Below are 26,097 nucleotides of genomic sequence, written 5' to 3' on the forward strand. Positions count from 1 at the left end.
CCTACTTCTGGCAAAAAATTAAAACTCTGGCTTTGTCCAACTTTAAAAGGTTGGTGAAAATAATTGTATCATGATCACTATCATTAGTGTATTTATCTGGTTAATTAAGCACCCCATCTTATTCCAAATAGGTTCATATTTCTGAACCTATTTGGAAACATATAGCAAGTCAGAGTGTGAAGAAATAATCTGCTTTATTATAGATGTATAGTTGGTTTAGAAAATATAGCTTGGATTTCAAACAAACTATTCTTGACTTTCTTTTTCCCTCCATAGAACTTGTACCCCCAAAGCTGCTAACAGAGCAGTTGAATGACTGAATACTTCCCTGCATAAAATTTAGCCCGTTCTGTTTGGTTTACAGTATGGAAAAGGCAAGATTCAAGAGTAAAATGTGTCGTGCTTACAGGCAAGCAATTTCCAAGACAGAGCATCAATGTGGGTATATAGAAGGAGAAAGAGAAGCAATATATGAACCTGTAAGTTTAGGACATTAACCCTGACCATGAGCAAATAGATGTCAGACTTATTATATCACTATCACATCACTCCTACCAAAGGAAGAAGCTAAACAGTGGTAAGGAGAAGGGAGTAACTTCATTCCTAAACTTTCCCTGGGATATTTTATGGGCTTGCTAGAACACTTGGAGAGGGAGAGGATGATTTATCACACTGTCATCACCACCACCCCCATCATGATCATGATTGTCACCATCACCGTGGGCCACAAACATCGTCATTTCAAACACTTGTAGAGCTGTCTACTATATATAGACCACTTTCATGGTACTTAAGATGCAAAGGATTTTAAAAATGAAAAACTGAGGAGGATTTATAATTAATGTCACTAGAGAAGATGTATTGTTGGAAAGAATAAAGTTTCAGGAGGGGCCAGGAAGTGATACAGGAGAACTATGGCAACTGAGATAATAAAAGAAGGCTTCACGGAGGTAGATTCTATTTGGGTCCTGGGATAAATATTGATATTCAGAGTATATTCCTAGTGCAGATATGGGAGATGAGAAAAATTATAATTTGCCTCATTCCAGAGGCTATGAATATTCAGTTTAAAATTTCACCAATCTCTGAAACCCTGTCTCTACTAAAAATACAAAATAATTAGCCGAGCGTGGCAGCATGAGCCTGTAGTCCAAGCTACTCAGGAGGCTGAGGCAGGAGAATGGCTTGAACCCGGGAGGCAGAGGTTGCAGTGACCCAAGATCGCACCACCGCACTCCACACTCCAGACTGGGCGACAGAGTGAGACTCTATCTCAAAAAAAAAAAAAAAAAAAAAAAAATTCACTAGTGTCTCAAGAAATGATATTGATCTTTTATGAAGAAAAATCACAATTACCTATTTATAACAGTAGATGATTAAATTTCCTAAAGTCTCTTCTTTAAATCTAGCTTTCTTTATATCATTGTGTTCTTCTAAAAATATTTCATCAATCTATTACAAGTTCAAGAAAGAACTTTTGTTTGAAATGAATGTCATCTCGTTTTTATATTCTCCAAGCAAACTCCTTCATCCAAAGTCCTTACACTGAATGTTTTTCTTCCTCGTGTTATCTTTTGAAAACTCAGAAGCATGTTAGGAGTTTCAATTGGATACTATATGAAGTTTTATAATTCTAGGCAGTCCTGAGATCAAAAGGAGGTTATTCCACCAAAGGAAACAAATGTTCTTATTTCTAGTTGGGTCTTCTTTCAAGCGAATACTGATTTCCAGGAAGAAAACTCATTTTTATTTCACTCTCCCCGCCAAAACTTTTATCTTCTTACTTTGGTAAAGAGTGCTTCCATTATTCTGCTGATTAGTCACACAGTTCTGTATCTTATTAAAAAATCCTACAAATGTAAAGAGGTTCTGCTTCTCAAGTATTTGTAAATAAACCATGGAGTTAATGAAGAGAGAATTTTACATCATTGGAAAGAAAGGACAAAAACACACTTGTATCTTACCTCTGAGCAGCAAATGGCAGCATGCAGACTTCTGTCTTTATAATGGATTTGTGTATATTTTTGCAGGGATTATTTTCTTAAATGCCTATGTGATACCATTGAATGTTTTAAAATCACTAATGTTTTTTATAAAACATTTACAAGTAATATTCAAAAGCACTTTTGAGATCTATTCTTGCCTCATTAAATGCAGTAGATTTAAGTGATTTCACAAAATTCATTTTTCCTCCCTAGCACAGAGAATTCAATTTTCAAATAAGAACACATAGTGATACCATAGATGTGTGCAATATTTCCTCTTTCCTCTTACCTTTTCTTTTCTCTATTTAGGGACCCTGGTTTGATATGAATCCAGAATGAGGGAAAGAAAAGAAACCCATATTAATGACTACAGTTACGGCGAGATGGTTTAGATCACCCCGATCATTTTTTTTAATAACAAAATAGATTGCAAAAACAGCATTAATTAAATCATCTTAGATCTGAATTCTCAGTTGGATAGCATGAAAACATAGACCAACACCAAGGAGATGGGTTCCAGTAATGAAAAATATACCCAGAATATTAATAACAAATGTCTTCCTCCATCAAATTTTTTTCTCATTCCTATTGACTTTCTTTTTAAACCATATATATTTTTTTCCTTATTTCTATGATCATCCAGTGAGTCTTGTGTCTTCCATATTTTCTGACACATAATGTGATTACTTTTATCATTATTGTTATTATCACAGTTACTTCTAACCTTTATAAATCCCGGAAGTCAATGAAGGGCGTGTGTTGCATATATAGGTATTATTTTGCAGTAGTTTTATTTTAAACCCTCTAACTCATATTTAAACTAGTAATTTTAGTTTCTAGTTAATATTTGTTCAGCAAACATTAAGAAATGACGTGTTTCCTGTAATCCCAGAAATTTGGGAGGCCAAGGCAGGCGGATCATGAGGTCAGGAGATCGAGACCATCCTGGCTAACATGGTGAAACTCCGTCTCTACTAAAAAAAAAAAAAAAGAAAAGAAAATACAAAAATTTAGCTGGGCGTGGTGGCATGCACCTATAATCCCAGCTTCTAGGGAGGCTGAGGCAGGAGAATTGCTGGAACCTGGAAGGCGGAGGTTGGAGTGAGCCAAGATCAGGCTACTACGCTCCAGCCTAGGCAACAGAGCAAGACTCCATCTCAAAAAAAAAAAAAAAAAAAAAAAAAAAAAAAAAAAAAAAAAAGCAGTATTACATTAATTATTTGGAATATAATAGTTCAACTTATATTCTAAAACCACAGTTGTATATAGTGAAAACCTTAGACGATAGATAACATTATACTACAAAAATAAAGACATGAAGCCAAATAATCAAGGTTCAGCCTTCTTCTTCTCATATGTATTGTTTAAATAATAAAACTCATCTGACAGATTTGTGGTAATTACTGAATTATATGTAATATCATTTTCATATTACAAATAATCATGTATGTTATTCATACAATGTTATAGCATATATTATGTATATGTAACTATATAAATTTATTTTATATTACATATATTTTATTAACTTTGTATTCAAAATTGAGATTTGACTATGCTGTGTTACAATTCTTAGGTATTTATAACAATCTTTTGATACATCCCACCAAACACTGCAGAGGAACTAAAATGAAAACAGGTTGGAGGGTAGAATTTTATGGTGAGAACACAGAAAGTCAGCCAGGAGGGTGAAGAGGCTTCTTCCGTGCTAGGATTGTCTCCAGGAACATCTCTGCAGAAAGCCAACATATCTATCGCTGATACATTTTGTGTAAGTTTTAAAAACTCATAGTGTTCACTTTTGCATGGTAGAGTTTCTGTTCAATACACTGACTTCTCTGATTCTTATACCAATCATCCATGAACTTCCCAGTGTTGACTCTTTAAACATTTGATTTCACAATATTAATATATTGCCTGAACAAATGTTCAGAAATTTTTAAATGTGTTTTATCAGATTGCTTTTCATATATGACACCAAGCAGTCACAATGGTTTTTTCTCAATTTCATGAAGTTGACCAATGGCTTGTTTATAATGTTGACCAAAAAATAATCAAAAATTCCCTACGTATTTCTGGTCCTTAACAGTTTTTCCTTAGCAAGAAGACACAACAACTCATTGTTAGAATAATCATGATTTCAGTTGAAACATGGCTTATTTGGAACAGATTTTAATATGAGTAAGATAAATTTTCTATCTGTCTTTCTCTTAGCATGTCAAATTAAAAAGGCCATATGGATTTTAAGTAAATTTGGACAGAAATTTTGGTATAGTCTAAAATAAATGAGCCACAGAAAAGTCATGGAGGGATAGCTTATTAATAATCAATGACTTCAAGAGCAACTAAAAATGAACACTGATTTTCACCTAACTTGACAGAGTATAATTGGGATAATCTGATCAAAACTATATACCTAATACATAGCTGATTAAATATATCTAAATTAGTAACTCCTTGTTATTCTACCCAAGTCATTTTCTGTTTAAATGGCTTTATTTTTGCCCTTAGTACATATCACTATCTGACCTTATATAGTTTTTAACTTTCCTCGAATCCCCAAAGTCAGGAACAGAGCCTAATATTTAATATGCATTAGATTAACCTTTGTCGAATGAATAAATACAGGGAGACAGTAAAACAGGCATTGATAAAAATCTGAGCTCCAGATAAAAAGACGATAGGAAAGCAGAAATTATAGATGTTTATGTACCATTGAGCTTCTTTGCATATTATCAATTCTGCTTAGTTTTTTTCTTGGGGAATTATTCATATTGGTGATTAATTGTTCCTTTACAATAAGCAGGGTGGGAAAGATACTGTAAAATGCGTCAGACTATTAGTATTATGCAAATTAATATTTTATAATGTTTTAACCATTTAACTGTCTCTGCACCTATTGAATATAGCAGAAATTATAATTTTGGATGCTAGATGAAATTAGATTGCAATGTTAACTAACTTAACTGTAGTATGACCAAAAAATGCACAAAATGGCAGCCAGACTCTATTTTTTATGATGAAAGCGGAGAGGAAATGAAGAAATCTAAAAATGAGATTTTTTTTTAGCTACAAAATAGTATGTCTAGAAAAATTTAAAAGCAAATTCAAAAGTAGCTAGAATTTTTGATACAAATTATCTACGATAAGCTCTAAGTGGAAAGGAGAAAAAGCTGGCTCTGAAACTCTTTGTAACCAGAAAACTTGTCTTCCTGGATCATGGAAAATGAGAGAAAAAATGCAAAAGATATTTAAATAATGAAATAACTAAGAAAGAAATGCAGGATACCCAATGAAGACATGAGTCTAAGAGGAAATGAGGAGAGTGTACTCATATGTTCATATTTACAATCTTTCTGACTTCTTAGCCCATGGTACTTCATTCCAACCATTAAGTAGAGTTCATCCTCATGATATTCAGAGATTGTTTTAGGTAAAACGTATTTGAATTGTAACAACATATGTAATTTTGTTTTGTTTTGTCTTGGGATAAGACATTTTAAAGCCCAGCTCTTCTCTATTTTAAAAAAAAAGCAATAAGGAATAGCATACCCAGGCAATTTCAGACCTTACCTATCAGAGGGTAGCTTTCACAGAGTGGTTATATGGGGATTATCTATTTTTGGAGAAATGTAATACAGACACTTATTTTGATAAGAGGCAAGAGGAGGGAGAAATCTTGAGTCTGAACATGCAAAAAGATGTTGAGATTTGTTTGAGATCAGTGCCAAGTCCCTGAGTCCAGCAGGCAGAATGAGAGTAGTAATGTGTCTGGAGACAGCAGTGGGAAGACAGGAGCAAAGATAAACTATTTTACCATATAATCTATAAAGAATAAGACATTTCACATAAACAATTTTTACAATGTGTAATTTGAAACCTCAAACAGGTGTTTTTCCTGAAGTGTAAAGTTGAGTCTGTATAATAGAATTTGATCACTTCTTCACAAATTGGGGCATCATTTTTCAATCTGCTTTTTACAAACCCCAGTGTTCCAAAAGATATTCATAGATCACCCTAAGAGAACATAGCTTCAAGGTGAAATGGCTTGAAGAAATATTGCACATGCCATTTTTCTCTTGGAGTATAGCAACGCTTAATTGGACTCTCCGAAGTATGGCAGAAAGGAAATTTGCTCTACTTTATTTAACTTAATATTTTAAAAACAGATTTGATTATAAACCTCATTTTTTGTGGAACCCATTTTGGAAGATATTAATTTTATAAGGAGTACAGTTTGAGAGATGACTTTAAAAGCATCATTATTAATAATTGGCTATTGCAGTGCCTCCCAAACTTTATTACACATATGACTCTTTCAGGGAACCAGCTAAAATGCATATTCGGATTCAGTGTTTGTCTGAGGAGGAAAGGAGAGACTGCATTTCTTTTTTTTCTTTTTTTTTTTTTTTGAGACAGAGTCTCCCTCTGTTGCCAGGCTGGAGTGCAGTGGCACCATCTCGGTTCACTGCAACCTCCGCCTCCTAGGTTCAAGTGATTCTCCTGCCTCAGCCTCCTGAGCAGCTGGAAATACAGACACGCGCCACCATGCCTAGCTAATTTTTGTATTTTTAGTAAAGACAGGGTTTCACCATCTTGGCCAGGATGGTCTCGATCTCTTGACCTTGTGATCCATCTGCCTCGGCCTCCTGAAGTGCTGGGATTACAGGCATGAGTCACTGCACCCAGACGAGACTGCATTTCTAACCAGTTCCCATGTGATGCATAGGCTGCTGGTCCAGAACCCACACCTTGAGCTGACCAGCTCTGTTTCATTTTGACTCATCAGTATCACAGAGATTATTGAGATTTAAATAGATATACATTTTGACATTAGTGGCTTCAGCTATTTAGGCTGATAGTGTGAAACACATCATTAGAGTGGAAATCTACTTCAGCTTTGCCTGGCATCAGGATAACAAAGTGAAGGTAAGACAAAAGCCAGAGCCCCTCTCATATACAAATTAACAAGAGTGAGAGAAGAAGAATCTGTTCCACAACTTCTGGACCACCCTCTAGACCAGACATATGAAGGGGTCAGATGTGGAAAGAGAACACTGAAGGCAAGACTCTTTCTTTAGAGAGCTGATGCGTAAGTCCCTAGTTTTTATTTGCGGTTGGAGTGAGGGAATGCTCTTATAGTTCCAAACCTAGTTAGAGCAAATAAGATGCAAATGATCAGTTTTTAAATATATTCCCTGAGGGTGGGAGACACAGAGGGCTTGTGCCACATTCATTCTTGGGAACACTAAAACAGAATGTGTATTAGGTCTGATCCATGCTTGGACTTATGCATAAGTGACATCCCATTAAATTTGGCCTGCACTCCTGAAATCTATTAGTGTTAGAGATATGTGAGTATCTCTCATAGACCTGTCATGCAAAGCATGGGAGAGAAAAGCAAACAAGACTGCTTTGGGTTGTGTCCACTAAGGTTGCCCATAGTGTGCCCGGGGTTGGTTCCTTCTGGTGGGTTCTTGGTCTCACTGATTTCGAGAATGAAGCCATGGACCTTCGTGGTGAGTGTTACAGCTCTTTTTTTTTTTTTTTTTATTATACTTTAAGTTTTAGGGTACATGTGCACAATGTGCAGGGTGGCACAGACCCAAAGAGTGAGCAGCGGCAAGATTTATTGTGAAGAGGGAAAGAACAAAGTGCTCACAGCGTGGAAGGGGACCCAAGTAGGTTGCTGCCACTGGCTGGGGTGGCCAGCTTTTATTCCCTTATTTGTCCCCACCCATGTCCTGCTGATCGGTCCATTTTACAGAGTGCTGATTGGTCCATTTTACAGAGTGTTGATTGGTGCATTTATAATCCTTTAGCTAGACACAGAGCGCTGATTGGTGAATTTTTACAGAGTGCTGATTGGTGCATTTACAGTCCTTTAGCTAGACACAGAGCGCTGATTGGTGAGATTTTATAATCTTCCAGCTAGACAGAAAAGTTTTCCAAGTCCCCACTTGACCCAGGAAGTCCAGCTGGCTTCACCTCTCAGTAGGACAGAGACATCAGTAGAAAGAGCCAAGTTGTACAGCAAGAGATTCTCAGAGGTAAGGAAGTTGCAAAGGACACCCCAAAGGGACACAGATGGCTCTGCCTGAGTCAAGGGAACTGTAGGAAGAAAGAGCCCTGTAGGAACCGTCAAGGGTCCCGAAAAGCGAAAGATACCACCTTCTCCCCTAAAAGACCCCTTCTAGGTTTCCAGTTTAAAGTAGGTCCAGAAGAGGAAACAGAGCTTTACTGTAAATCATGTTTGTTTGTTTTTATTATGATGATCTTGGACTGGACTACCCGTTTCTGAATTTAAATTTAAACTGTACTTAAATTTAAACTTGTACATAAAATGACTGTAGGATTCAATTACCTAAAACTGAACACAGAAGCTGTGGTTGTTTCCCAGTCCATTCAGGAACATGTGAAAATGAGGCCTGCTGAATAAAGTTTCGATTCAGGAATGGTAGAAGAGGGAAATAAGTTATATTTTTGTTTATGTTAGGGGTCAGGCAGGTTCAGCACATCAGTCACAGAAGATTCATACATATCAGTTATCTCCCACCGACGTCAAAGGTGACCTCTCTCTGTGGCCAGTGTCTCTGCTCTTCACCTTTCATCTGCTGTTTCTAGTCAACAGAGAGCCTGAGCACAAACGTTCGGGCCCATGAAGGTGCTGAGCCGAGGCAAGAACTCTTCTCCCTTGCATAAAACGTTGGAATTTCAACCCAGAGAATTTATCTTTGTCTGCAAGATTTTTTATTTCTTTTTTTCTCTTTCTTCCGTTTTAGATTTTGGTTTGGGTCGTCTTTCTTTCTCTTCCTATTATTTGTTTTTTGAAATGTTACTTAGATTGTTTTTATTATTATTTTGAAAATTTTATATACACATATCTGAAAATATATACAAAATACATTGCTATATATTAATGAATAGCAATAAAGAAGTTGTATATTACTTTGATATGTGTTCATTGCCTTATGGAATTAAAAAATAGATTTCATGGCCGGGCCCGGTGGCTTACGCCTGTAATCCCAGCACTTTGGGAGGCCGAGGTGGGCGGATCACCTGAGGTCAGGAGATTGAGACCAGCCTGGCCAACATGGTGAAACCCCGTCTCTACTAAAAATACAAAAAAATTAGCTGGTCATGGTAGGAGGCGCCTGTAATCCCAGCTCCTCGGGAGGCTGAGACAGGAGAATCACTTGAACCCGGGAGGCGGAGGTTGCAATGAGCTGAGATCGCGCCATTGCACTCCAGCCTGGGCAAGAAGAGTGAAACTCCATCTCAAATAAATAAATAAATAAATAAGATTTCACTTAGAGACAGGAATGGAGAAGACCATATAATAGACATCTTAAATATAATAAATTACTTTGGAGGTGTGTGTTTGTGTTGGCTCTGATTCAAATGCTGAATGAATACTGACTTTGTTTATTAAGCACACACACACACAAAATAAACAGAGATACAGGACAAAGACATACTTTTGATTCTTCTAAAAAAAGGTTATATTCTTGTTTTTCATAGCCCGACAAAAGACAAGACAGCTTTTGCCTCCAAAACTCTCACTTCTTCATGACTTGAAATAGTGTGCATTCTTTCTGATTACCCTTAATATCAGCAATCATTTATTGATCATTTACTGTGAATCAGAAATTGTTCTGAGTATTTTATGTATATTAATTTACTTAGAACTCATGCCTCCCAAATTTCTGATGCAGGCATTCTTAAATGCAATTTATATGAATAAAATGAAGCTTACAGGATGTCAATGAGCCCAAGTTATAACCCACATTATAGAGACTAGTGAAACCAGACTTTGAGCCCGATGAGTTACACAACAAGACCTGCACACTTGACAAAGTAGAATATAAATATTTGCTATCTGCAAGGAGTTGACATTGTCCGACAAGTGAAATTTTTGTGAGGCTGTTTTTCTCTATTTGCAGTACTATTGCAAAGATCATGCTGCAGTTCTTCCCTTGCCAGTTATTTACAATACTGATATTTAACATCACCTCAAGAGATAACATTAAACTATACAAAATCCCCGGGATTAAAGGAAAATATGCTTTGAGTTTATTTCTAATTCTTTTTGGAGAGTAAAAATGTGAACTATTCTGAGTTTTATGGGTATCCCATGTATGTATATAAAGTTAATTCTCTGTCTCAAGAGTAACATAGATATAAAAAGGCCAATTACAATTTTATGAATAGGAAATATAAGATCTGGGGATTTGATTTCTGTATTGTTGTATTCTGAATAACAGCACTATTTCTAGGGAATACTTACATCCTTCCTGACACAGAACAACTAGCAACTTTCATTAGAGAAAAGTCAAACCAGATGCAGTGTGAGTCCTTATATGTTGCAAGTAATGTTAAAATAGATTCCAAACTGGTGTCTTGTTTTGATGAAAACTCTGAAGACAATTTGGAGGCTGTTTGTCAGACTCTAGAGACTGAGGCACAGATGGAGTTCTGAATTAAGTGACTTTGTATTTTGAGATTTGAAATGAGCTCTAGTCCCAGTTGTATATTTCAGTGATTATGGGCTAATTGGATGTGGTAATTGATTATTAAAGGATTTATACTCTTAAATTTTTATGGTTTATTAATTATAAATTCAAAATTGCTAACAAAATTCAAGATTTAAACTTTATCTCTAGGTTAATTTATGTAGAATTGTGTGAACCATGTTTTGCTTTGTTTGGTAACACAATATTCTTCTTTTGAGGATTTTCTATAAAGCCAAATAGAAGTCCTTGAGATCTCAAAAGTTTAAATATTTTAACTTTTCTAATATGTAAAGCAACAACATTTACTGCCTATTTTCCAATCATACCAAACAATTTTGAGCTGAAATGCTTGTTTCCTTCCCATAGGAGAAGAACCCTGAATTTATAAACTAAACACCTGGCATGTCTTTTGCATAAATTAAGATAAAGTAAGCATATTTAATTTATCATTGGGTGTTTGTGTATATTTCCAAAATCTTAAAGTAGATTAAATAATATGCTTCAGAAAGGAATTATGTATCTGTGATGCATCATTTTCAAAGCATCGTTTGCATGACTTCAATCAATATTATTACTTTAAAATCAGAGCATTTCTGAATCCCAGATGCAATAGTTTAATAGCATTATTATAGTTCACTGTTTTTACTGTACCATTAGTTTACATTTTTTAAATGATTTATTGATTTATGTTAGCTATCATTAAAAATAATTATAAACTTCTTTTAAATGTTTAATAGTTTGTTTCCTATTGCTCCCATACCCAACTACTACAAATTTAGTGGCTTAATATATTATCTTATAGTTCTGCGGGTCAGAAGTCTGAAATGGATCTTATGGGGCTAAAATGAAAGGCTGTCTTCCTTCTGTAGGCTCCAGAATCTCTTCCCTGCCTTATTCAACTGCTAGCAACTGCCTGCTTTCCTTGGCTCCTGACCTCATCATTCTGAACTCTGTTTCCATCAACTCAACCCCTTCTCTTTTATACTTTTGCATTTTTCTTTCATTTATTAAGACCTCCGGGATTACATTGGGCCCACCCTGATAATCCAGGTTAATCTCCTCATCTCAAAATCTTTAATTTAATCACAACCACAAAGTCCCTTTCGCCTTGTGAGGTAACATACTCACAGGTTTTGGAGATTTGAATGTGAAAATCTTTGGGGGAGGGGGAGCATGACTCTGTTTACCACAATCGTGTTTTTTTTTTCCATTTATATCATTTGTAGTATAAATTTTTACCTGTACATTTAGAAGAAAATATTCTGTACCAAGGGTAATGAGAATTAATATTTTCTCCAATGTCTTTTTTCTGTAACTACATCACACTAACATATTTTTTAAATGGGAAATAAAAGGTAGTGATCCAATGCCATACAAATTAAACTGGAATAACTCAGTGTGTACATTTTAGGTTGTTTGTTTTTGTTTGCTTATTTCTTTGTTTTATTTTAATAGGTTTATATAGTTGTCAAGATATAAAGGAAAGCAATATAATATGCTACATTATTTTTTTAAAATAACGACACTGTTATCAAGTTCATATCCTCTCTCCAACCCAGATAAGGAGGAAAATATCAATTCAAATATCATAAAACAGTCTCTAGTTTGATTAACCTCAGTTACCTAATAGAAACATACTTTTGCCAAATACCCTGTAAAGACCTCTTACTCCCTCCTGTAATTGATTAAAAATTGACGATGAATTCTTTCCCATGCCTCTCATTGAGAGGTGGGGTCCATTGCCCCTTCCCTGGAATCCAGACTGGCTTTATGACTGGCTTTTTCAAATAAAATGGAGTGCAATAGAAATGATGCCAATTGATTCCATGTCTGGATGGCAATAGATTTGTGACTTCCTCTTTCTCCCTCATAGAAGTCATCTACCATGTAAGAAGTCCAATTCTTTTGACCGCTCCAGGAAGAGAGGAAGCTCAAGGTAGCCAAACAGAGAGGCCACATGAAGTGACAGAAATGTGGAAAAAACAAAAAACAAAAAACAAAAAAACAAAAAAAAAACAAAGACTTCTTAAAGCTTCCAGCCTAAAACAGACCAGAATACCAAATCCAGCTAAGCCTTGCCCAAATTCCTAACCTGCAAAATCAAGAAAAACTAAAATGGTTGTTTTTTAAAACCACTAAGTTTAGGGGTAACTTGTTACTCAGCAATGGATAAACAAATACTCTTTCTCTCTTTAGTACATTGAATTTAGTAATGTGCGCCAAGCCTCTTGCTTTTTTGTGATGCATCCAGAAGTAGATTTCAATTTTTTTATCTATTTTGAAATGTCAATATGATACAGCATCTCCCTATGGCACAGGGCTATTTCTGTATCTAGACATGTATCTCATCATAGCCTGCTGAAAGCTCCAAGTTGGTTTGTTTAACATGGATCGAGGATGATGGTATAATGGTTTGAATTGTATTTTTTTATCTGGAGGCTAATAGTACCCTTACAAGGTATGAAATATGGCTGAAGACTTATAGCTCCCAATAACAACCTTTGTATTTTTAAAACAAATTTTGTACTCTTTATATCTAACCTGTAAAGCAGACTGTTTTATTGGGGTACAGAAAAAAAAGAGAGAAAAAAAAAGCATTGTATAGCTGTCTCATTCCTTTCCTACACCTCTGAAATAGCAGGTTAATTCTGGACGGAGGCCTATAGTCTCATAGGTCCTTTTGAGAGGGGAAAATGGTAGACATAATTGAATGAGATCTCATTGACTCCATCCCAGTCTTCTGACTATGAATTCCAGAGACACATGAAGAAGATTGAATCTTAGTTGAGTCCTCTGGGATGATTAGAAGACAAACACTGTTGTGGTTCCAACAGCTAAATTAACACAGGGTCTTTAGATTTTTTTAAAAATTTATTTTTAATTTTTATTTTTTTGTAGAGACAGTCTCACTGTGTTGCCCATGCTGGTCTTGAATTTCTAGTCTCGAGCAATCCACTTGCCTTGGCCTCCCATAGTGGTGGAATTAGAAGTGTAAGCCACTATGCATGGCCAGAATTTTTAAAATTAATAAACTTTATTTTAGTAGCATTTTTAGTTTGAGAGCAAAATTGTGTGGAACATAGAGAGAGTTTCCATACAGCCCATCCCTGCACATGCACAACCTTGCTCACTATCAACATCCCACACCAGAGTGGTACTGTTTTTTAACCAACGTTTACATTTTAAATCTACGTTGACTCACTGTTATCACTCAAAGTCTGTAGTTTACATTAGAATTGGGTATTTATTTACTTATTTATTTATTTTTTTGAGATGGAGTCTTGCTCTGTCACCCAGGCTGGAGTGCAGTGGTGTGATCTTAGCTCACTGCAACCACCACCTCCTGGGTTCAAGCAATTCTCCCAGCCTCAGCCTCCCATGTAGCTGGGATTACAGGTGCCTGCCACCACACCCAGCTAATTTTTGAATTTTTAGTAGAGATGGGGTTTTGCCAGTTTGCCCAGGCTAGTCTTGAGCTCCTGACCTCAGGTGATCCACCCTTCTCAGCCTCCCAAAGTGCTGGGATTACTGGCGTGAACCATTGCACTCGGCCAGAATTGAGTCTTTAGATTTATTTCCTTACACAAAGATTGGAGCAAATGTTAAGGTCTTTCATCCCAATTAGACAACCATTGACTCTGAGCCTTTGCAATTGTTTTGCCATGTATCATGGTTTTCTAATTGTCTTACCTCTCTTCATGTTTGCTCATAAAAAACTTGAATTACCTTCCTCTGTTCTCATAAAACTGTACATTTTATCTAAGAAGACTTGACCATTAGGATATGTGGTTGTTACTGAACTGTACTGTATACTGCTTTTTCCTGTGCAGATTTAGGGAGTAATCACAGAGGGGTTATTTACTACTTGGCTGTAGCTGCTCAGAATGTGGTCATATCTATATCATCTTAAAATGTCTTAGATGAGAAGACCACAAATAGTCTCAACAATGCAGCACACATCTGGAGGGCAATTACCCATTATATAGAAGTAACAAATTTTCTCATGCACCTTATAAATTTGCACAAATAAACAAAAAGATTCAGAGTCATTGCCAAAAGATCATCAGTGCTGTTAGCACTTGGCCAAGAAATAGATATTCATTGTTGAATATCAATGAATATATATCAGTATCAATCCTGCTGCCCAAAGGCAACCATTATTTATGTTGAAGACATACATATAGCCATCTCTTCCTATATATACCTATACCCTAGAATTATTTTATATAAAATAGAATATACTAGATATGCTTTTGTGTATAATCTTTTAAATTCACTCAATAGTATATTATTGAGATCTTTCCATGTCAATACGTGATGTCATTTATAATGACAGTAGGTTAGTTTTCCTTTATAAGTATGTACCTTTATTTAGCCAAGATTGACTTTTAAGATGTTTCCATATTTCGTTACTATAAATAGTATTTAGAAAACATCATCCTAATTGTGATTTGTTTACCACTGCAGCCAAATATAAAATATGTTTTCTTAGCTGGGAGACTCACTTTTGCATAGAGGTATATTTTTAGGTGAATTTCACATAAGTTAACCATCCTTTCCTTGGGGTTGTGCTACTGTCCAATGAGTGCATAATGAGGGCTGTACTGCTAATGCCTATGTAACATGCCCACATCAACTAGAGCTTTGCTTTATCTTGGTGCAATTATTTTAAAAAATAAAAAAAACTTTAAAAAATATTTTTAAAGTTCACATAAGTTGCTCATTTCATAAAAAGGAGTTTTTCATATTTATGTTGGATTTCATTACTTTATTAATATTATAAATACATTTGATATAGAGTGTTGATATGATTTTTTTCAGGTCTAATGTGTATTCTTCATTTTTGTTATTTATTGCTCTTTAAAAGCATCAAAGTCCTATACAAAGAAGCTTGCAGTAGTATAATGAGAAAATGGGTGGAATTTATGTAAATATAAATACATGAATTATTGATTAAAATGTAGTTATTGTAGTAATAGTAGATGCCTTTTGTATTGAATATAATTCATTCTACCTTTGAAATTTGAAATAAAAATTAAAAATATTTTAACTTATCCTAAAATTATTTCATTTATTTTTCCTCATATAACCATATACAGTACAAAAATGAAGGATTTTTTAAAATTTGATTTCCCATTATTTCACCTTTTTGCCTCTTGATAATCTAAGAGGAATCTCAGAGAAATGTATGTTGGTATTTTTCTAAAATCTCTTTGAGCATAAGTTAATTGGGGCTCTCATCAACAGCAAAACAAGATATAGAATTCTCAGAGTTCTTTCTTACTTGATAATGACACAGAAAACAAAAGACATATATCAAAATAACTTGCTAATATGGCTATGAAATAGCTATCCAGGATAGTAGACCTATGTAGTTTTATTGTGAATGAACAGAAGTCATTGCATGTTGAATAAAAAGGTGAAGTGTAATTACATACAATGCTTGTCAAATTGCTGTTGTCAATTTTAAAAAAGGAATTACAATTTGAGAATAGAAATTATTAAAGAAAACAGAAAGAGATGTCATTACCTAAATACAGCCTAAGTTGTCACCAACTCTACTTAATTATTCAGCATATTCTGAAAACCTTTAGGAAATTCATCATGTTTAGCCTGTTCTTTGCAGCTATCCATATGCAACAGAAGCAAACCACAAACTTGAGGCTACTTGTGTTTAAATTCTAAGACAATGACTGCAAAACATTAAAGACACATCAGTTCCTCCCCAGGAATTACTTCTGGATTTGGAGTATGGTGGTTTGTATAGACCCCTCTTTGTAACCTGGTTGCTGTTAAGGTAATACATAGCACTTTATCGTTAATAGAAAATGGCAGAACCTATTTCTTTAGGGATAGGTTTTCTTTTGGAAATGAATGGCAAATCACAATTACATAAACCAAGAGATGACATAACGTATCTATAGGTTGCATAATAATAATCACGGCAAGAGAAACCTATTGCATTTGCAAGATTAGAGCTAATTGGTCTTGCAGAGTGCAATAAATCAATTTTGAAAATGCCAAGTCAAATCAGGTGTGCTATGCTATTAACTAGTATGTGGTTTACAACAAAACCAGAAATTGAGTTATAGAATTTGTTTTAGACAGCTTTATTTGCAAAGCACATGAAAGTGCTAAGAAATTTAGTGCATTTACATAGGCAGCCATCTTATTCAGTGATAGGAAAGAAGAATTCAAACAGTACGGAAAAATAATGCCGTTTCTATTTTATGGGAATGAAATTATTGAAATTAAGTTTTAAAAGTTAATAATAATTCCCATAAGGGATTATATTTTAAACATTATCTAGAAATATTAAATAGAAACATAATTTACTCTTGGGCATGCAGTATATTCTGCTGTAAATGGACTCTATGAACACAGAACAGTCATGCTGTCTTGGGGAATGGAAGACATTGGCTGTGTCTATGAAGATATGTTTGTTCCCTGAAGTTTCATTTTTCTATAGCTATTCCTTAGGATCCATTACTAAAACTGAAAGAATGAGCCAGCAAATAAGTCTGTGGGCCTCATCCATTTCCATTTATTTCCATATGTTGATATGCTGCATATTTAATAAGGAAAAACATTTTTCTTAAGAAAATAAAACTGTAGACTATAAGATCTTTTTCATACCTACTATTCTATTTTGCTAAGAATAGCAATAATTTACCACTCTGTTTAACTAACATGTTTTCAAGTAATGACATCCATTAAACAATGCTTCTGTTTTCATGTTAAGAAAATATAGACTTTCCAAGCTTTCTTATTTTTAGAAGATCAAGTAATGATGTCAAAGAAAGAAAAAGATTAAGATGATTAGGAGAGGAACCACTATTAATTTTGCTTGATTTTTTTTGGGGGGAATTAGACTCATCATTCCATATGTCATCTTGTTATTAGTTAATAACTACTGATTATATAACTATTGATAAGGTGATAAAGGATAGATTTTAATCTATAAAAGACATATTAATATACTTTATATAAATTATTTAGATTGCTTGCTAAGAAATACTGTTCTTACATTCATTTGCATTGGTTTATTATATTTCCAAGTTTATATTTGGTTACTTAAAGCTAACATTGTGAGATTTTCCAAACACAGCTAAAAATAAATCAGAGTGTTTCTTTTACACAAAGTTTGGCTATTAGTGGATGTTGTCATCTTTTATGTAGTAACAAGAAATTTTCCTAATCTCATAAAATAGTTACTACTATAGAAAGTTCAAGTTTTATTCTAATGAAACTATTATTATTTAAGATATTTCCCTTGAATTTGACATGTGTATCTGAACATTAATTGAATATGCATAATGGCAGTAAATGTGTGGGTGAATTTGGTTTTGTAAAATAGTAAAATAAACTTTTGGGTTTGGTGAATAACGTGGACTATCAAGGTGCATATTAATGTTTTTATAATCAGGTAGTAAGTCTCAAATGCTATAATGGTTTGTGATCTAATTCCGATCTCATGTTCCAAGGAGAATTAAAATATTTTCCTTTTATTCCTTATTATTTAAGAACAATTTATATGCAGTGTAACATTCAGCAAACTTTTATTGAGCACCTAGTGGGAGCCTCTAATTGCTGGAGATACAGTTATGAGTCCGATCAAATCACTGCCCTTGAAGTTTGGGGAGGAAGACAAGAAAAATGATTTTTCATAAGGGCTCTTTAATATGTAAATCTGCACATGAAGGAGAGATAGCAAGAGAGTGGTCAATTCTACTTTCAGAAGCAAATCAAGAAAGGCTCTCTGCAGGAGATAAATTCTTGACTTGCTCCTCCTTACCAAATGGAAAGTAACATTAACTAAACAGAATACACCAAATTTGCATTGTTATTCAGATCCTAGCAACCTGGCACCAACAGCTAATAAAATAAAATTTCAGGTTAGGTTTTATGGGTGAATATCATGAAACCAAGTCCCATAAATCAGATAGTCATGAGATTCACTGCATTTCCAAGACCAGTTGGGTTTACATCATTATTCATAATCACATTCTCTTAATTTTATTTCTTACTAACTTAAAATGTCATGGTGAAGTATTTTTTGAAATCTCACAATGTAATAGGTCCCACTAAGGAAAACGACAAAGTGATTGTCCAAATCAAAATCACTCTGGACCTACTGAGTATGTTACGGTAAGGATAAAAATGAGAGTGAAACCTTCTGAGAAATTATTTGCTCATTATTAATGAAGGAAATATGTATTATCTACTCCTACCATGCTTTGGGCCCAAGAAATAAATTACTGAAAAAATAAACCAAGAGAGAGTTTTGAAAATTAACTCTGGCAGATTTAAAATAAATAAATAAATAACTTAAAGCTGAAATTTGAAGGTGAGATCAAAATCAGGTGGTTCTCTTTTGAGCTATAATGAGCCATAAAAAGGAGTTTCCCTGACTAGTAAGCTAAAATGCTTAATGATATGACATGAAGGAGTTTCAGGTACCATAAATGTTACCATCAAAAGTTTAATACTTTAGAGTTCATGTAAAGGCATTATTAATGAGAAATGATGCTCTTAGGAATTCCATGTATTAATAAATTGCTTGAAATAAATGGCATCTATAATTTTTCATTTACCTTAAAGTTTTTAATGTTTTTAATATTTAAGAGTGACACTTTTGTTCAAATTGTGATTGTTTTAGGTACATAATTAAATGAACAAATTTGGCTGAGAGGGAGAGAGCTGCCATTTTAAAATCAGAAGCATGCTCCAGCTTTGGAATAAATATAGCTAAGAGTTCTTTATCACCATTTAATGTTTCAGATTTCTAAGTATAGGGACATAGACACAAAGGTTTTACAAAACTATTTCAGCAGTGCTAGAATAAAACATGTAGCTCTATTTATAGCCAAAAGTTCACTGATGCCATTTTGCCACTTGTAATATGTTAGGCTATTAATAAGAAACTTATAAGATAGCCTGAGATTATTTCTCACTCTAAATAGTGTTTTTCAAATGTAAGTGCATATAAGCCACCTGAGAGTTTTAAAAATTACCAATATCTGGGTCGCCCCCTAGAGTTTCTGATGTAATTGTTCTGGGGTCCAGGCTGGACATTTGGATAGTGCAACCAAGGTTGACAAGCACTGTTATAAAGAAACTTGAAACAGGAGAAGCTTAGAGATTTTAAAAGCTTAGAGATTTTAAAAGCTCAGAGGCGGCCTGGCACGGTGGCTCACGCCTGTAATCCTAGCACTTTGGGAGGCCGAGGCGGGTGGATCACAAGGTCAGGGGTTCGAGACTAGCCTGACCAACATGGTGAAACCCCGTCTCTACTAAAAATACAAAAATTAGCTGGGTGTGGTGGCGGCCGCCTGTAATCCCAGCTACTCAGGAGGCTGAGGCAGGAGAATTGCTTGAACCTGGGAGGCGGAGGTTGCAGTGAGCCGAGATCGCGCCATTGCACTCCAGCCTGGGCGACAGAGCGAGACTGTCTCAAAAAATAAAAAAAAAAACTCAGAGGCAACTGAGTTGCAATAATTATGACAAAATAAATGATGCATATTACTGAAAGATAGAACATATCAGTTAGAGAAGATACCTAAAGGAGTGTTTCTTCAAATACGTGTTTACCACCGATTTAAATAATCCTTTTTTTATGCAGAGAGCATGAAAACAATTAAATTCCTGTGAATACAACAATCAGCATAATTCTCAATAAAACCAATTGTATTAATCATAATTTTGGTTCTGAAAATTTTGATAATGCAGAAAGAAGCTCTCAGATCAGTGTTCTTAAAAATCAACATAGCAGTTTGAGAGCACCTGAAAGGTCAGTTAAATTAGATCAAATTCTCTTTGATATGTGGTTGGGATCATTCACTTTTGCTCTACTTTTTAAAAATGTATTAACCACATAGTTATGAGTCTATCTATAAAGTGTTCAAATTATTTTTGTATTAACCACATAGTTATGAGTCTATCAAGTGTTCAAATTATTTTACATGTAATCTCCAATCTCCAGATAATAAATGGGACTACAACAAATTTACCCCAATTTCTGCAGAGAGCATAAATAATTGCTTTCAAGGGATGCTTGAATGAAATTACTTCCCTGACTGCAGGGGTTGGGGCTTGGTGAAGATTTGTCCTTTGTGAGTAATGAGAAGAGTATACTTGGATATAAAAATAGTAAAGAAATAATTAGTTTTTTAAAAACCCTAAATTCCATGTTTTGCAAAGTTAATGAGTCCCTAAATTCCTAAAGCTGAATATTAGTGTGTAAATGAGTACTCTAAACCAATAGAGAATTAACTTAAAATTCATGGCTATTTAGCTAAAACTTCATATATTCTTATCATTCTGTGTCTCCTAGTTTTAGATCAAACGGATGTTTTGACTCCTAAAAGACTCAAAATTTCTGACAATGCCCTTTATTAATAAGTTGCATTTTGAAAAATCATTTAAGTAAAAATTAAATTTACATTTTCAAAATTGCATGTTGGGTTAATTTACCAAATCCTTTATCTATTTTGTGTTTCCAGTTATCCAGTTTTGTTTCTGATGGTTAAATATTCAAAAATATTTGTTGAAATTACAAATTTTATTAATTGATTTTTGAGGGGACTAGGGTAGGTTAGTTACTTTTTATTTAAGTTCCATGGTGTTTTGCATATTCAAATTATTATATTGTGAATAGCCTGAAAGACAGTAGCTATATGATCATTTGAGATAATGGTAACAATATTCAATGGTTGAAAAGATATTATTTTAAGTATGAGCTAAGCAGATTGTACTTGATGTAACTAGGGGATGATTAGAAAATCTGTTTTAACAGCATGATTAAGTTGGGAATTCTTTTTTTGAAGTTTTGTAAAAGGGAGGCAGAAGTTTGAGGGAAAATGTTGGTTAGGTAAACTTGGATAGTTTTAGATCTATTAGTGACAGAATACTCAAGCTCTTGAAAATAGGAAAAGTTGCTCTCATCATGCTAAAGGACAAGGGCTGCCATAAGCTAATCACTGTATCTTTACTCAGATCCTATAAAGTGATTTATACAGAGAAGGAATTCAGTAAATCTTTACTAAATGAATCTTAGATGATGGAATGGACCATTGTGGTTGAAGGAGAGAGTAGTGGAAATGGGAGTATTAGGAAACGAAGTAGATGATTTGCTCAGATTTTGTGAAATTAGGTTTTGATAGAACAGACCTGAAAAAAAAGAAAAACAGCTTGCATGACTTCTTAAAGTCCTCAGCTCTTAATAGTGTTCCAATGGCAATTAAATTTCACGTGAGTTTTGAAGGGAACATTAAAACCATAGCAAAGCGCACATTATATTCGTTGTTTCAGTGTAGTGCTTCTTTACCAGGCAAATAAATCCTGGTAGACATGCAAGAGCTTGCTCCTAATACAAAATAAACAAAATGTGTTTTACTGAGAAAATTGCAGACATATCAAAGGGTAATCTGACAGCACGGGTACAGAATACTATCAAGATATTTTCTTCTGTTTTACATACATGTGTAATTCTTGCTTGAATGCGAGAGAGCTGAATACCAGCCTTATTTAATATATTTTGTGTCAACTTCTGTATACAGATTTTTTTTTCTTGAGGTAACAGGAGAGGAAAGAGGAGAACATTAATTCCAGATGGCTCTAAGCAAATGTTAGAAAGGTGAACATTTATAGGCTTCCAAATATCTTTTGGCTAGCTGACATTTACAAACACTGAGCTAGGTAAGCTTTTTCCCCTAGCAATATTAAGGCTGTAGCCGCAAGTAAAGGATATATGAAGTGAAATATGCCATTCAAACATAGTAAAAAAGAAGACTTTTTGTAACCACTGTTGGTGAAAATAATGAGAACAAAGTCTTTCTTGTTATTTTCAACATCCTATAAAAGCATTGCAAAAGTTTATATAGCTGGTTAAAATATTTGGCACTATTTGCTCCGTTTCCACACCTTATGATAAGGTCCAGGCATTTGTTGAGAGGGAAATTGCCTATTTAAATGAAGGAACAATATGTTTTAAATTACTTAGAGTACTCTGTTGAAACTTAATGAGAACAGAAGGCAGTGTTAATAAGAAAAATAGTTATTTACAAAGATTGCTTAAGAATGCAAGCTGGGTACCAACTAATTGTAATTCTTTAATTCCGGTATGCATGCAACATCCCTTGTGTATGCAAACAAAATGTGTACTTCCAAGCTGTATGTTTTAGGATCAGAGAACTTCAACCAAATATTAAATTCTCAAATAGTATGCAAACAGGTGTCAATCATCGCTTTAACATGACAGCTGGAGGAAAAAATTCCAAGCAACATGTGTAGGTAATTGTTGTTAATATTTATCTGTACATAGAAAGATATTTCAGAGATGTGTAAGTATGCAAATAACTCTTGGATTTCTAATTACTGTATCAAGTTGTATATGCTGTCTAATTTCAGAAATGAATGCAATTTTAAAATAGCATGCATATTATAAAGGAAATAATCTGCCTTTCTCTCTGTCTCTGCCTATGTCTCTGTCTTACACATGTATGTGTGTATGTGTATATATATCCTCAGTTGCGAACGTATATTCATAACCACATGTATAAACACACAGTATAAAAGCACATATGAGAACATATACCAAAATATTATCAGTAGTTAATTTTAAGACAAGCATGATGGGTCATTTTAATTTTCTACTTTTTACATGTCTGTTTTGATTGCAACTTTAAAAATAAGCCTGTGTTACTTTTTAAAGAGAAAGGGAGAGAGGGAAAGAGAAAGATTTGCCTGTTTTGGAAAATTTTTTTTAAAGGAACACCACAGGAAATTAGATCATTCTTAGGTGCCTGCTATTTATATCTAAAATGGTTTTCAATAATGTGATAGTTCTAATATCAGTAGAGATATCCATTATCACATGCAGATTGAACCTTGTTGTTGCAGGATAGAAATATTTAAAACTATTTAACTGAATTGAAGAATTGTAAAGAATCAAGTTTGGAAAATATATTTAAAAAGAAAAACTTTCCAGTTAATTTTATGAAATTAACAAAATATTGATTCTAAATGATATATTTATAAAATTTTATTTTATAATTGGGTATTGGTAGTGTAAGGAAATAAAATAGACTTTTATGTGCTCATATTGTAACCAGTGATCCTCATAGCTATATTTAGTTATTAGTTCTAATATTTTGGTTTAGATTTTCTACATATACAATAATGTCATTAGCAAACAATGACCAGTGTATTTCTTTCTTGCTAATTCTTACAAAAAGTAAGAATTCTCTTACAGTTCTTATTGAACTGACTAGAGAATCTTGTTTCTGATCCCATAAGGAAAGCTTTCCATATTTCCTTATTAATTGTAATATTTTGTAAGATTTTATGATTATCTTTCATCAGATTAAATAAATTCCATTCTATTCATAGTTTGCATATTAAAAAATATTTTCTGTATCCATTGAGATAAGATTTTCTTTCATATTGTTAATATAGTGAATTACAATAATTGATTTTGTGATATGAAAACAATATTTCATTATCGAAAAAACTTAATTTGTTTTTAATTTATTGTACTTTTTAAAATTAAGGTATAATTCATACAACATAATATTTGTCCTTAAAAAGGATGCAACTCAGTGCACAATATAATAAGCATAATATAATATAATATTTCATTTGTTGCTTGTAATTTGGTGTCATATCTAAGAAACCATTGTTTAATCTAAGGTCATGAAGATTTTGCTTATGTTTTCTTCTATGAGTTTTTTACTTTTAGTTCTTACATTTAGGTTTTGATCAACTTTGTGTGTAACGTAAAGTCAGAATCCAACTTCGTTTGTTTGCATGCATATGCACAGTTGTCCCAACACTATTTGTTGACAAGACTACTATTTCCCTATTGAATTTTCTTGGCATCCTTTCAAAAATCAATTGCTCATAAATATGAGGTTTATTTATTGATGCTCAATATTATTTCATTAAATTTATATGTCTATCTCTATGCTAGAACAAACAACACTGAATTAATATAGTTTGATAGAAAATTTTCTGTTTCAAGATTATTTAGACTGTTTTGGGTACTTTACTATATTAGTTTCCTATTGCTGATGTAACATCTTACTACAAAGTTATGCCTAAAAAATCACAGCTTTATTATCTTAATGTGTGCGTGTGTGTGTGTGTGTGTGTGTGTATTCCTTGGGATTTTCTATATGCATAAATATTTCTCCATATACATCTACATACAAATGCTTTATACCTCATGGCATCTCCATATAGAGATAGTTATATTTCTTTCTTTTTAATCTCGACCCCAGGCTAATATCCAGTTGAATAAAAGGTGGTACTACTATTGAACATGCCATAGAATATTAACTTTGTTAACTGACTTGGAGTCTCCCTGGGTGAATGCTAACCCTCTCATATATAATAATGGCTTCATTTACAAAATGTATAAGATGATTACTATCAAATTATTTCTTCAGCCTTGACTTTTATCCAGAACTGCCAAATCTGGATAGAATTCCCATTTAGGCTTCCACAGGCATGTTCAAAATAGTACTTTCTTTTGCCCGTGAGATTCTGCGTTATGTCTTGAATTCATACTCTAAGTAAATGTTGCAAGCGGAATAAAAGCTCCCAAAGATGTTCACATTTTAATCCTTGAGACCTGAATATGCTGTATTACCTGACAAAAGAGACTTTGTAGTTAGAATTATGAATAATATTAGAAGGAGGACTGTATATGAGCCCACTCTAATCACTATGAGCCCTTAAAAGCTGAGACCATGCTTCAGTTGATTTCTGAGAGATGGGGCAGGAGGGATAGGCAGAAATATTTGAAATGTTAGCGCTGCTGTAGAGGGCCATGAATAAAGCATAAGAAGGAACAGAGACAGTCTCTAGGAGCAAAGGCTGGCCCCAGCTGACAGCCAGCAAGGAAATGGGGACTGTGATACTACCTACACGAGGAACTAAGTGTGGCTCGAACAAACTTGGAAGCAGACCTTTTCTCAGAGCCTCCAATAAAAAATACAAGAATGATGGAGTCATTGCATTACTACCTGAATACAACACACTTTTCAAGCTACATAAACTTCATGCTTTCCTTTTTTTATAAAAGTCATCTCCTCTGCCCTGAAAACTGTCCCCATTGTTATTAATCTGCCCGAAAATTTATCTTCATCCTCAAGTGTCTACTCAAATGTTCTATTAAATGAGGTCTTCCCAGATGATCCCAGATAATTAGCACCACTTTTTAAAATTAGATTTCTAGATACTTTCATTATTGTAATCCCCTTTTATAGGAAATTTTTGTTGTTGTATATCTCCTTACTAAACTAACACTTTTTTTGTTTTTGAATCTGCATCGATTGTTGAACACATATAGAATACATTAAATATATACAAGCTAATGAAGTAACACATGAATGCATCTCGGACCACTTATCCTAAAACATCCATTTTTTTCTTTTATTCTGTCAAATACTTTTTCTCTGATATCCTATACTTTTGTTACTATTCATTGATTTTATCCTTCTATTTATAGTTATTTTCTTACTGAGGTGAAATAACTTTCTATGTATTGTTTAGTTTATCACATATCTTGCAAAATTTTGTCTGGTTTGCATAATATC

The 26,097-nt window shown here is 33.9% G+C and overlaps 1 protein-coding gene and 1 non-coding gene across 4 annotated transcripts in view; both read left to right on the forward strand.

Moving 5' to 3' along the window:
- GPC5 (glypican 5) overlaps positions 1-26,097 on the forward strand; it is a 1,453,242-nt gene that overhangs the window by 648,468 nt on the left and 778,677 nt on the right. The gene's annotated exons all lie outside the window — the stretch shown is intronic.
- LOC112128654 (U4atac minor spliceosomal RNA) lies at positions 15,047-15,172 on the forward strand. The gene has a single exon (XR_002911143.2). It is a non-coding gene; the product is annotated as a U4atac minor spliceosomal RNA (small nuclear RNA).

The sequence above is a fragment of the Pongo abelii genome, chromosome 14, assembly GCF_028885655.2.
Source record: "Pongo abelii isolate AG06213 chromosome 14, NHGRI_mPonAbe1-v2.0_pri, whole genome shotgun sequence".
In the NCBI taxonomy this organism is placed as follows: Eukaryota; Metazoa; Chordata; class Mammalia; order Primates; family Hominidae; genus Pongo; species Pongo abelii.